Below are 8,505 nucleotides of genomic sequence, written 5' to 3'. Positions count from 1 at the left end.
TATATACTATGCTCTTAATTTGAGTTTTTTTTTTTTTTTTTTTTTTTTTTTTTTTTTTTTTGATAGGCAATACAGAGATTGATGTGGATAATGGAAAAGACCAAGGATATATTTAATATACGATGAAGGTTTGGGGAACATTCTATCATGTGTCTTAAATCTGTAGCATCATTTCTATAAACAGTTTTTGCATTAACTGCTGTCTCTTCAACAGCGGCAGGACTTCACCTGATGGGAAGGAGACATTCTGATAAAGGAGGTCAGTGTTTTCTTTAAGCAAATTCGCATGTCACTTTCCACAAACAGGATACAAAGTAGGGCCCTGAATCTCTGGCTTAAAAAAATAATATAACATAATTTTTAGGAACATTCTGTAACCTTTCAGAAAATGTCAACAGTAAACCTCAAACTAATGTGTAAAACTACAGTTAAATACAGTAAATGTTCAAGTGCTAAACATCACAACTAACAATAAGCAATTGTATTCAACAGACCAAACAAATAAAACACACGACCAAAATACACAAAACAAAGTTGCATTTTTACAGAGTGAACAAATTAAGCTAAATCCACTGTTTGGTTCTTATATTTAACAGGGAGAAGGCAGGAACACTATTTCTTCTTGGTGAAGAGTATCGCTTGGCCCGACTCCACTGTTCCTTATGTCCTCGATAGCTAGCCCTTGTTTCTCCTGGAATAGATAAAATTGATTCAGTTTTAGGTTGTTCAGAGATTTCTGTTATTTCCAAATTACTAGCTTAATATGTGCCACCAAATTGCCTCAAATCTCTGTCCTCTCTCTCTCCCTCTCGCGCTCCTTCTCCTCCCGCTCTGTCTCTCTCTTCTCTCTCATCTTAATAGAAATCAATGCGTAAAGGTGTGATACTGCAAAGGCATTTTAGCAATACAGACTCAGAACCTGTAGTGACTTCAAACTCAGGGATGGAGAGCCAAACTATACTTTTTCGTATTAAATGCAGTGGTAAGAAAACTTAACAATATAAATACATAAATACAATAACATTAAAAAAAAAAAAAAAAAACCATTATTTTAACATAATTGCCATGCTCATTTTTTTTATATATATATTTTTTTTTAATTAGTATTATTGAAAGTACAATAATTTTATTTATTTTTAAAGTAGACTGTATGAACAAGATTGTTCGACCTTTTCAGACATGTGCAAACATTGGCCTTTCTTGCATTGACTGTCAGAAATTTTTTCATGTTCAATCAGATGGTTTACTCAAAGGTGGGGAATCGACGAATGGGGAAACAAGGAAGTTGGTCCATTGTGCAAACTGTGACAGTTTTAGGAAACAGTAAGAGGGCATGAGTTTCTTTCATCTGCAGCTGGGTTTTCTGGCACGAGCAATCCCGATCTGACTCAGAGACGACTACGCACACATCGTGTGGGAACCAGATTAAGAGAGGTAAACTATTGAATTCCTTAAATATCATATATACGCATCAATAATAACATCAATTCTGTCCTTGCCAAACCTCCTTGAAATCTATAAATTCTAATATTTAAATACATGACATTACATTTATCCAATTTGCAGACTGCTTTTAATCCAAAGCGACTTTACAAATACACACCTGTTTGTTTATTAACTGTTGTTGCATTTTTGTTTTTCACTTAGGTAAAGAGCACAACGTTATTCATATGATGAGTCACGGTGGTCAAGGCTCTCTCGGTGGTGCCCTCATGATTATGGTTCAGTCATGCACTACAGCAAGACAATCCTTCAGCAAAGCCAGTTGAACCAACCATCGTTACCAAAATACCAGAATTCTTGGATGTGAATTGGTGCAACGCATGAGTTAGGTGACAGTGACCTGCTCAAGCTGAACCGGCTATACAACTGTAGTAAGTGTTATAATTAAAACACACTCTGTGGAAGACTTGACCTGAATGATCCCCGCCATTATTTTTTGTATAAATATATTGACATTAATCTGACTGATAAGATACAAGGACCTGCTGCCTCAAACAATACTTGGTCCTCTCTCACTCGACCTAAACATTTTTTCATAATTCTTCCAGCCTACAGCCTCAACTTTTCTGGACATCTTGGCCCACTTTGAGGAGCCGAATAATCTGTGGTATGATTCAGTGTGATGGTGGAAATGCCAAGTGGGCTCGGTGTACAAATGGTTAGAGGGCGGTCCAGAGACAGACTACACCAACATGGGTTCAATGTCAAGTAATGAACACCCATGAATCACAAAAGCATAGTTCATCCGTAGTTTTTGCATTTATTGTACAATGAAAACGCCATTTTTTGAGACCACATTATCACTAGAAATAAAACTTCGTGCAAATGAGATATGTGAACTTCACAATCATGTTTCCATTTATGCAACTTTGTGCTGGGTGGCCCTGCCTATTGTGAAATCTCATTAGCCCAAAACCCACATAACCAAAAATATATTTGGTTGTGATGCATCCAAAATCGCACACTGTTTGATTGGAAACCCTACTGAAAACTGTTAAGAAATTATTTTCTTATTTTTCGCTGTATGAATATGAAATTTGGAGATACTATATCCACTCCCTTACCAATGTCACTTTATATCCATTCACAAATATTCTCCTGTGGCCCCATGGGATAGTAAAGTTTCAAACTTTTACTGTGAATTCAGACACACTACTTTTTTCACATATTGTTTTTAAAGGACCATATAATAGAGTAGACATATTCAGACAGAGGGTTCGAGTCACGTCTCGCAGAGGTGTCATGTGTGGAATATTAAACTTTTTCATACAGCAAATATTTTAGCAAAATTTACACCAACTGCAAATGAAAAGAAAAAAAAAATGCATTTCCATTACTTTACAGAAGAGGAAACAAAATACAGAGAGATAAGTGTACAGAGAAATGTCAAACCTATAGTCATTTTCTCAGCACCGTATTAGAAACTCCCTCACAAACCACAGAGTTGACTATTATTTGTATTTGTTTGCAAAGGTAATTTAACTCAGAGTATAGTGTTCATGTGTATGATTATATGATGTTTTTTTTATTTATTTAACTATTGTGACCCTATTGTGAAAATGTATCATTGCAGTCTTACCATATCATACTAAGTTAGGCCAAAGACTCTCTTAAAGGGATAGCTCACGCAAAATTTAAAATCCTGTCATTAATTACTCACCCTCATGTTGTTCCAAACCCATAAGACCTTTGTTCATCGTTGGAACCCAAATTAAGATTATTATTATTTTTTTTAATGAAATCCAAGAGTTTTCTGACCCTGTATAGACAGTAACTGAATAACCATATTCAAGGCCCATAAAGTTAGCAAGGACATTGTTAAAATAGTCCATGTGACATCAGTGGGTTCAACCTTAATTTTATGAAGCTACAAGAATAAACTTTTGTATGCAAAGAAAACAAAAATACTGACTTAAATCAAATTTCTTCTCTCCCATGTCAGTCTTCGATGTTCTTTCACGAGAGTATCATGATGCATACGTGTGGTGCTGATGATGCAGGAGCCGCTGTGCTGAAGTAGAACGTCCATTTCTCTTAGTTTATTGCCTGTATATTCTGGTTCAAATAAGTAAGGCTGGGCAAAAAATTGCAAGTCATCCTCTCTGTCAAAATCATCAGACATGTTTACAAAAGCCCCTTTCTCACATACAGACATTACTGGTAAATTACTGTTAAGAGATCATGTGTGAACAGCACCTTTTCAAAAATACACCGGTAAATTCATTCCGGCAATATACCTGTGTTTGAAGTGTTAACATTGCCAGTAAATTGCTGGAATGATGCTCTGTGTGAACGCAGAATGAAGACTACTATTATAAGCATGTATGAGTTCAGAACTCACTGACATAAGACATGTACTCTGGGCCAATCTAAAACCATTGAAATACAAAATTCAATGGCTCTGGGCCAATCATAACATTCTGACGCAAATGACGCATTTACTCTATGCTGTGTAGTTCAGTTTGAAGTCATTTAATTCTATGTTTCTGGACCAAAATTGCTGCATGAATGTGAACGTTTGACACAAAAATGAAAACATCAACAAAAACACTGACTGCATATACAGTACCCTTCAATGATTACACACAACACCAGGAGGTGCAGCCGTTTAGAGGTCATTTCTGGTTAATAATGTCACAGAATTTTCTGGTAATTTGAAACCTATGTGTGAATGGCACAATACCGGTAAAAAAAAAAGAACATCGTTGCCTATGTGAAGAGTGCATTTTTGTATTTACCGGTAAAGTCGTTCTGGTAATTTTACAGCAATTTACTGGTATTACTGTGTGAAAAGGGTCTAAAAGGACTCCTGCATCAGCAGCACCACACCTATGCATTGTACTACTCTATTAAACGTGTTGAAGACTGACACAAAAGAGTAGAAATTGTTAAAAAAAAGTCACTATTTTTGTTTTGTTTTTGCACAAAAAGTATTTTTGTAACTTCATAAAATTAAAGTTCAACAACTGATGTCACATGGACTATGTTAACAGTGTCCATACTACCTTTCTGGGACTTGAACGTGTCAGATGCTTTGCTGTCTATGGAGTGTTTAATTTTGTCTGTTCATTGTTATATCACCTCTGTGTAAAAAGTTGAATAATTCATAGTCCATAATCCTGTATTGATAACTGTTTTATGATATTATGGTAGCACTTTGGTCTTCACGATAGGAAGGACGGAAATATTGTTTGACCTTCTCTAGACTTTTCTTGTCAAGGATTATAACATACAAAATGATCTTTAAACTCCATAATAAGGTCCAAAGAGAAAGCAAGAAGACTAACTTAATACCCGATTATCTAATAAAGTTTATAATTCCACAGGGGTTGGGTTCTTCATGCATTTCAGCACAGCCACAGGAACCCAGGGTGATAATGCTTACCTGGAAAGTCGCCTCTTTCACCCCAAAAGACGCTCCCAGTGCCTGCAGCTGCAGTTCTATCACTACAACAGCGGGGGCGTTGATGACCAGCTAAACATCTGGGTGCGTGAATACACAGTTAAAAACCCCAAAGGAGCCCTGAGACTAATTCAGAAGATCAGTGGTAATAATTCTTTAAGTTTAAAACACCAATAGATAAATCATTTTAGTCTTTGGGTAACTTATACTTGTACAACCTAGGTGGACTTCAAGGCTCCTGGGAACTATATCATGTTACACTAGATGTCTCTGATAAATTCAGAGTAGTGTTTGAAGGGGTTAAAGGAAGAGACACATCAAAGGGTGGTCTGTCTCTGGACGACATCAACCTTTCAGAGACCCAGTGTCCTCAATACACTTGGCGCATTCGTGATTTTACCAGACTTCTCGCAACAACCCCTGCCGGTTCCAAAACCTACAGCCCCCGCTTCCTATCCCCAGATGGTTACTCATTTCAGATTGGTTTGTACATTAATGGCTTGAATGATAGTCCAGATAAAATGGCAATATACCTCCACTTGACCTCTGGACCCCAACGATGACAATCTTCAATGGCCATGTCCGTGGCGTCAGGTGCCATGGAGCTGATGGACCAGAATCCAGACATCCAACATCGCATGAATAACATTAGGATGATCACTACAGATCCAACCAAGACCTCAACTGACTGTAAGACACAAAGAGTTGGGGAGGCACTTTTATGAGCCATTAATGCTTATATGCTAATCACATATGCTTAGTAACAGATTATGTTGAGTTTGAAGTCAATAAAATGTGTTTTATAAATAGTATCTTCTCTCTTTGTGCAGCCATGGGTAATGTTGAGTATTTCTGGGATGACCCACGAAAAGTAGGCAGTCTAGTTACTGACACAGATGGCAGTAAATTCTACCGGGGGCCGGGTTACGGTACCAGCAATTACATCACACATAATCGTCTAAAGAGTCGAAGCTTCATCAAAGGAGATGATGTCATCTTCCTCCTGTCCCTTGACGGTTTGCCATTTTTATTCCATACCAGTGTAATACTTATGAAATATCACAAGAATTGTAACTTTTAACTTCAATGATAGATGTGACTGGACTTTGGAAGACTCAGATCAGGAGACCAGAAATCCGAGACCTGCGATTAGAGATTGATGACGCCATTGGAAGCTCTACAGCAACAGTGGCAATAAGTGTCTTTGTGGCAGCTGCCATGTTCCTGGGTCTTGCTGTAGGCGCAATGGTCTATGTGCGGAGGAGGAGACTGATGGAAAGAGACGGAGAGATTGAGCCAGAGAGGACAGATGGTTGTATGTTTCCATATACCAGTTTTCTCCTCCCACACTAGATAATTGTACCATTATTAAACAGTACAGTAACTCCCAATTAAACTGAATTTTCTCCCACAGAATCCCAAATGTCCATTTAAAAGGACAGTGGACTAGAAGATCCCCATGACATCATGCAGGATACATAATGAAGCCCTTAATGGAGAAAAAAAAAATATATTTCCAGAATTTGTCAGATTGTGTCTTCATTACTGAGCTGGAGCTACTGAATCAACTTGCTTTTCTCACTTCCCAAAAAAAAAATATATATATACAGCTGATAAAACTATTGTACTATTCTCAAGACACTACTATTACTAGATTACTAGCACTTCTCATGTTCTTTGCTTTCATAAGATGAATTGCTTTTTATATTCCTCATTAGTAAGTTGCCTTGGATAGAAGCTTCTGCTAAATTATTAAATGTAAGTGGAAAAAAGATAAAAGCACTCAAAATAAATACTCAGCGATTGATGCTCACAGTTTATTAGTGGTTTCTTATAGTCCTGTAACAAAGTGCTATATTATAAATTATAGCAATGTAATTTACATTCCTGAATTTTCAAGGGATGCAGCTGTCCATTGACACTGCTCTATACGAGAAACATCACATTCTCTGAGAACATGACCTGGTTGTCATCCTGCATGTGCTCTAGCAGAAGGTTAATCTCGGTCTGGTAAAACTCCTCATCCTGGCCTTTGTTAATGTGAGTTAGAAGATCAGCACACCACAGACTGAGACCGCGGGTCACCTTAACCCTGTGAGGTCTACAAGGGTGTTTGGGGCCTGGAGAAGTTTTGAAATGCCCTTTTTTCTGCCTTTTTCAGTTGCTTATAAACATATACATGGCTAAAGTCTGAAAAAGTGTGTTCAGTACAAACTGGGCTACAATAATATGTAAATAGCATGTATGTACATGATTGTGTTTTTGAGAAAACAACGTTTATGCATGGTTAGAGAAAAACTAAAATTTTGAAGTCACTGAAATAAGGTCATAAAACACATACAGAACATTTGTTCACAAGACTTTCAAACCTGGATATAGTAGCCTAGAATTTTGCTTCAAAATGATGTGAAAATCATCTTGTTTACTCACTCACAGAAAACAATAGATTGATTAAAATTTTCTAAGACACTTTTTGTTTCTAAAGTGCATATGCTAGTAGGCATGATTGACCATGGATATTAGTGTGATTTACACCTGAGAAGACAAAGGCCAGCATAATGAGCTGCATAATGAGCCTTTCAGTCAGGTGTGTGACCGAGAGGGAAGAGTTACAAGAGATAATGTGAGGACAAAATAAATGTATATATTTTATGTTTGTAGTTTATTTAGAATATATTTAATTATCCCACAAAATAACTTGAGATTCACTTGCGAGTGCAGTTAAAACAGTTTATTATTACTCCAGTCACACGATCCTTTAGAAATCAATCTAAATCACCAATACTCCACTCAAACTATCATTAATAAAACAATCAAAAATTCTGATTTGATACTCAAAAAAAATAAACATAATTATTACAATTATTATTAATATTATTATTATTATTATTATTATTATTAATATTAATGTTAAAAAAAGAACTGATAATATTTTTTTCAGGTTTTTTTGATTAATTGAAAGAACAGCATCATTTTTAACATGATTATTGTATTTATCATCATGTGTATGCTAAAAAGTTTTATTTTCTATATATACTGACTCCAAGCTTTTGAATGGTATAGTGTATATTGTTACACTTGGAGTAAGACTGGAGTAATTATGCTGAAAATTTAGCTTTGATCACAGGAATAAATTAAAATGTAAAATATATTCAAATAGAAAGCAGTTATTTTAAATAGTAAAAATATTTCACAATATTACTGCTTTAGCAAACTGATATTGACTGGTATTGTGTCATGTTGACATATATAAATGAACATCACATAACTAGCATTTCCAAAGTATATATTGTTTATGTGCTCTCAAATAAACTAAATGATAAACTACATTATTAACATTATTGTGATGGTCACTGATACTAGTAGTACAGTAGAACATTTAGATGATGTGAATGAAACTTCATAATGTTTCACTTGATTATACATTTAGTCAGGAATTATAGTTAGGAAAAACACTAACTAGTAAAATGTGTACACGTTATGTGAAAACTAATACAAGTAGATTAATAAAAAAAAAAAAAGAAAAAAAAAAGATTTACTCATGTTTATCATCTCTGCTGGGTAAAGCAGCTTCATTCTTTTTTTCTGAGGTAATCCAA

General features: G+C 35.6%; 1 pseudogene; it reads left to right on the top strand.

Annotated features, from left to right (window-relative positions):
- The first annotated feature begins 974 nt into the window (after nt 1–974).
- LOC122144911 lies at nt 975–6,721 on the top strand (annotated as a pseudogene).
- The last annotated feature ends 1,784 nt before the right edge of the window (nt 6,722–8,505 follow it).

Source organism: Cyprinus carpio, unplaced genomic scaffold (genome assembly GCF_018340385.1).
Source record: "Cyprinus carpio isolate SPL01 unplaced genomic scaffold, ASM1834038v1 S000006798, whole genome shotgun sequence".
Classification (NCBI taxonomy): domain Eukaryota; kingdom Metazoa; phylum Chordata; class Actinopteri; order Cypriniformes; family Cyprinidae; genus Cyprinus; species Cyprinus carpio.
Note: the sequence above shows the minus strand (reverse complement) of the source record. Positions and strands in the feature narration are given on the sequence as shown.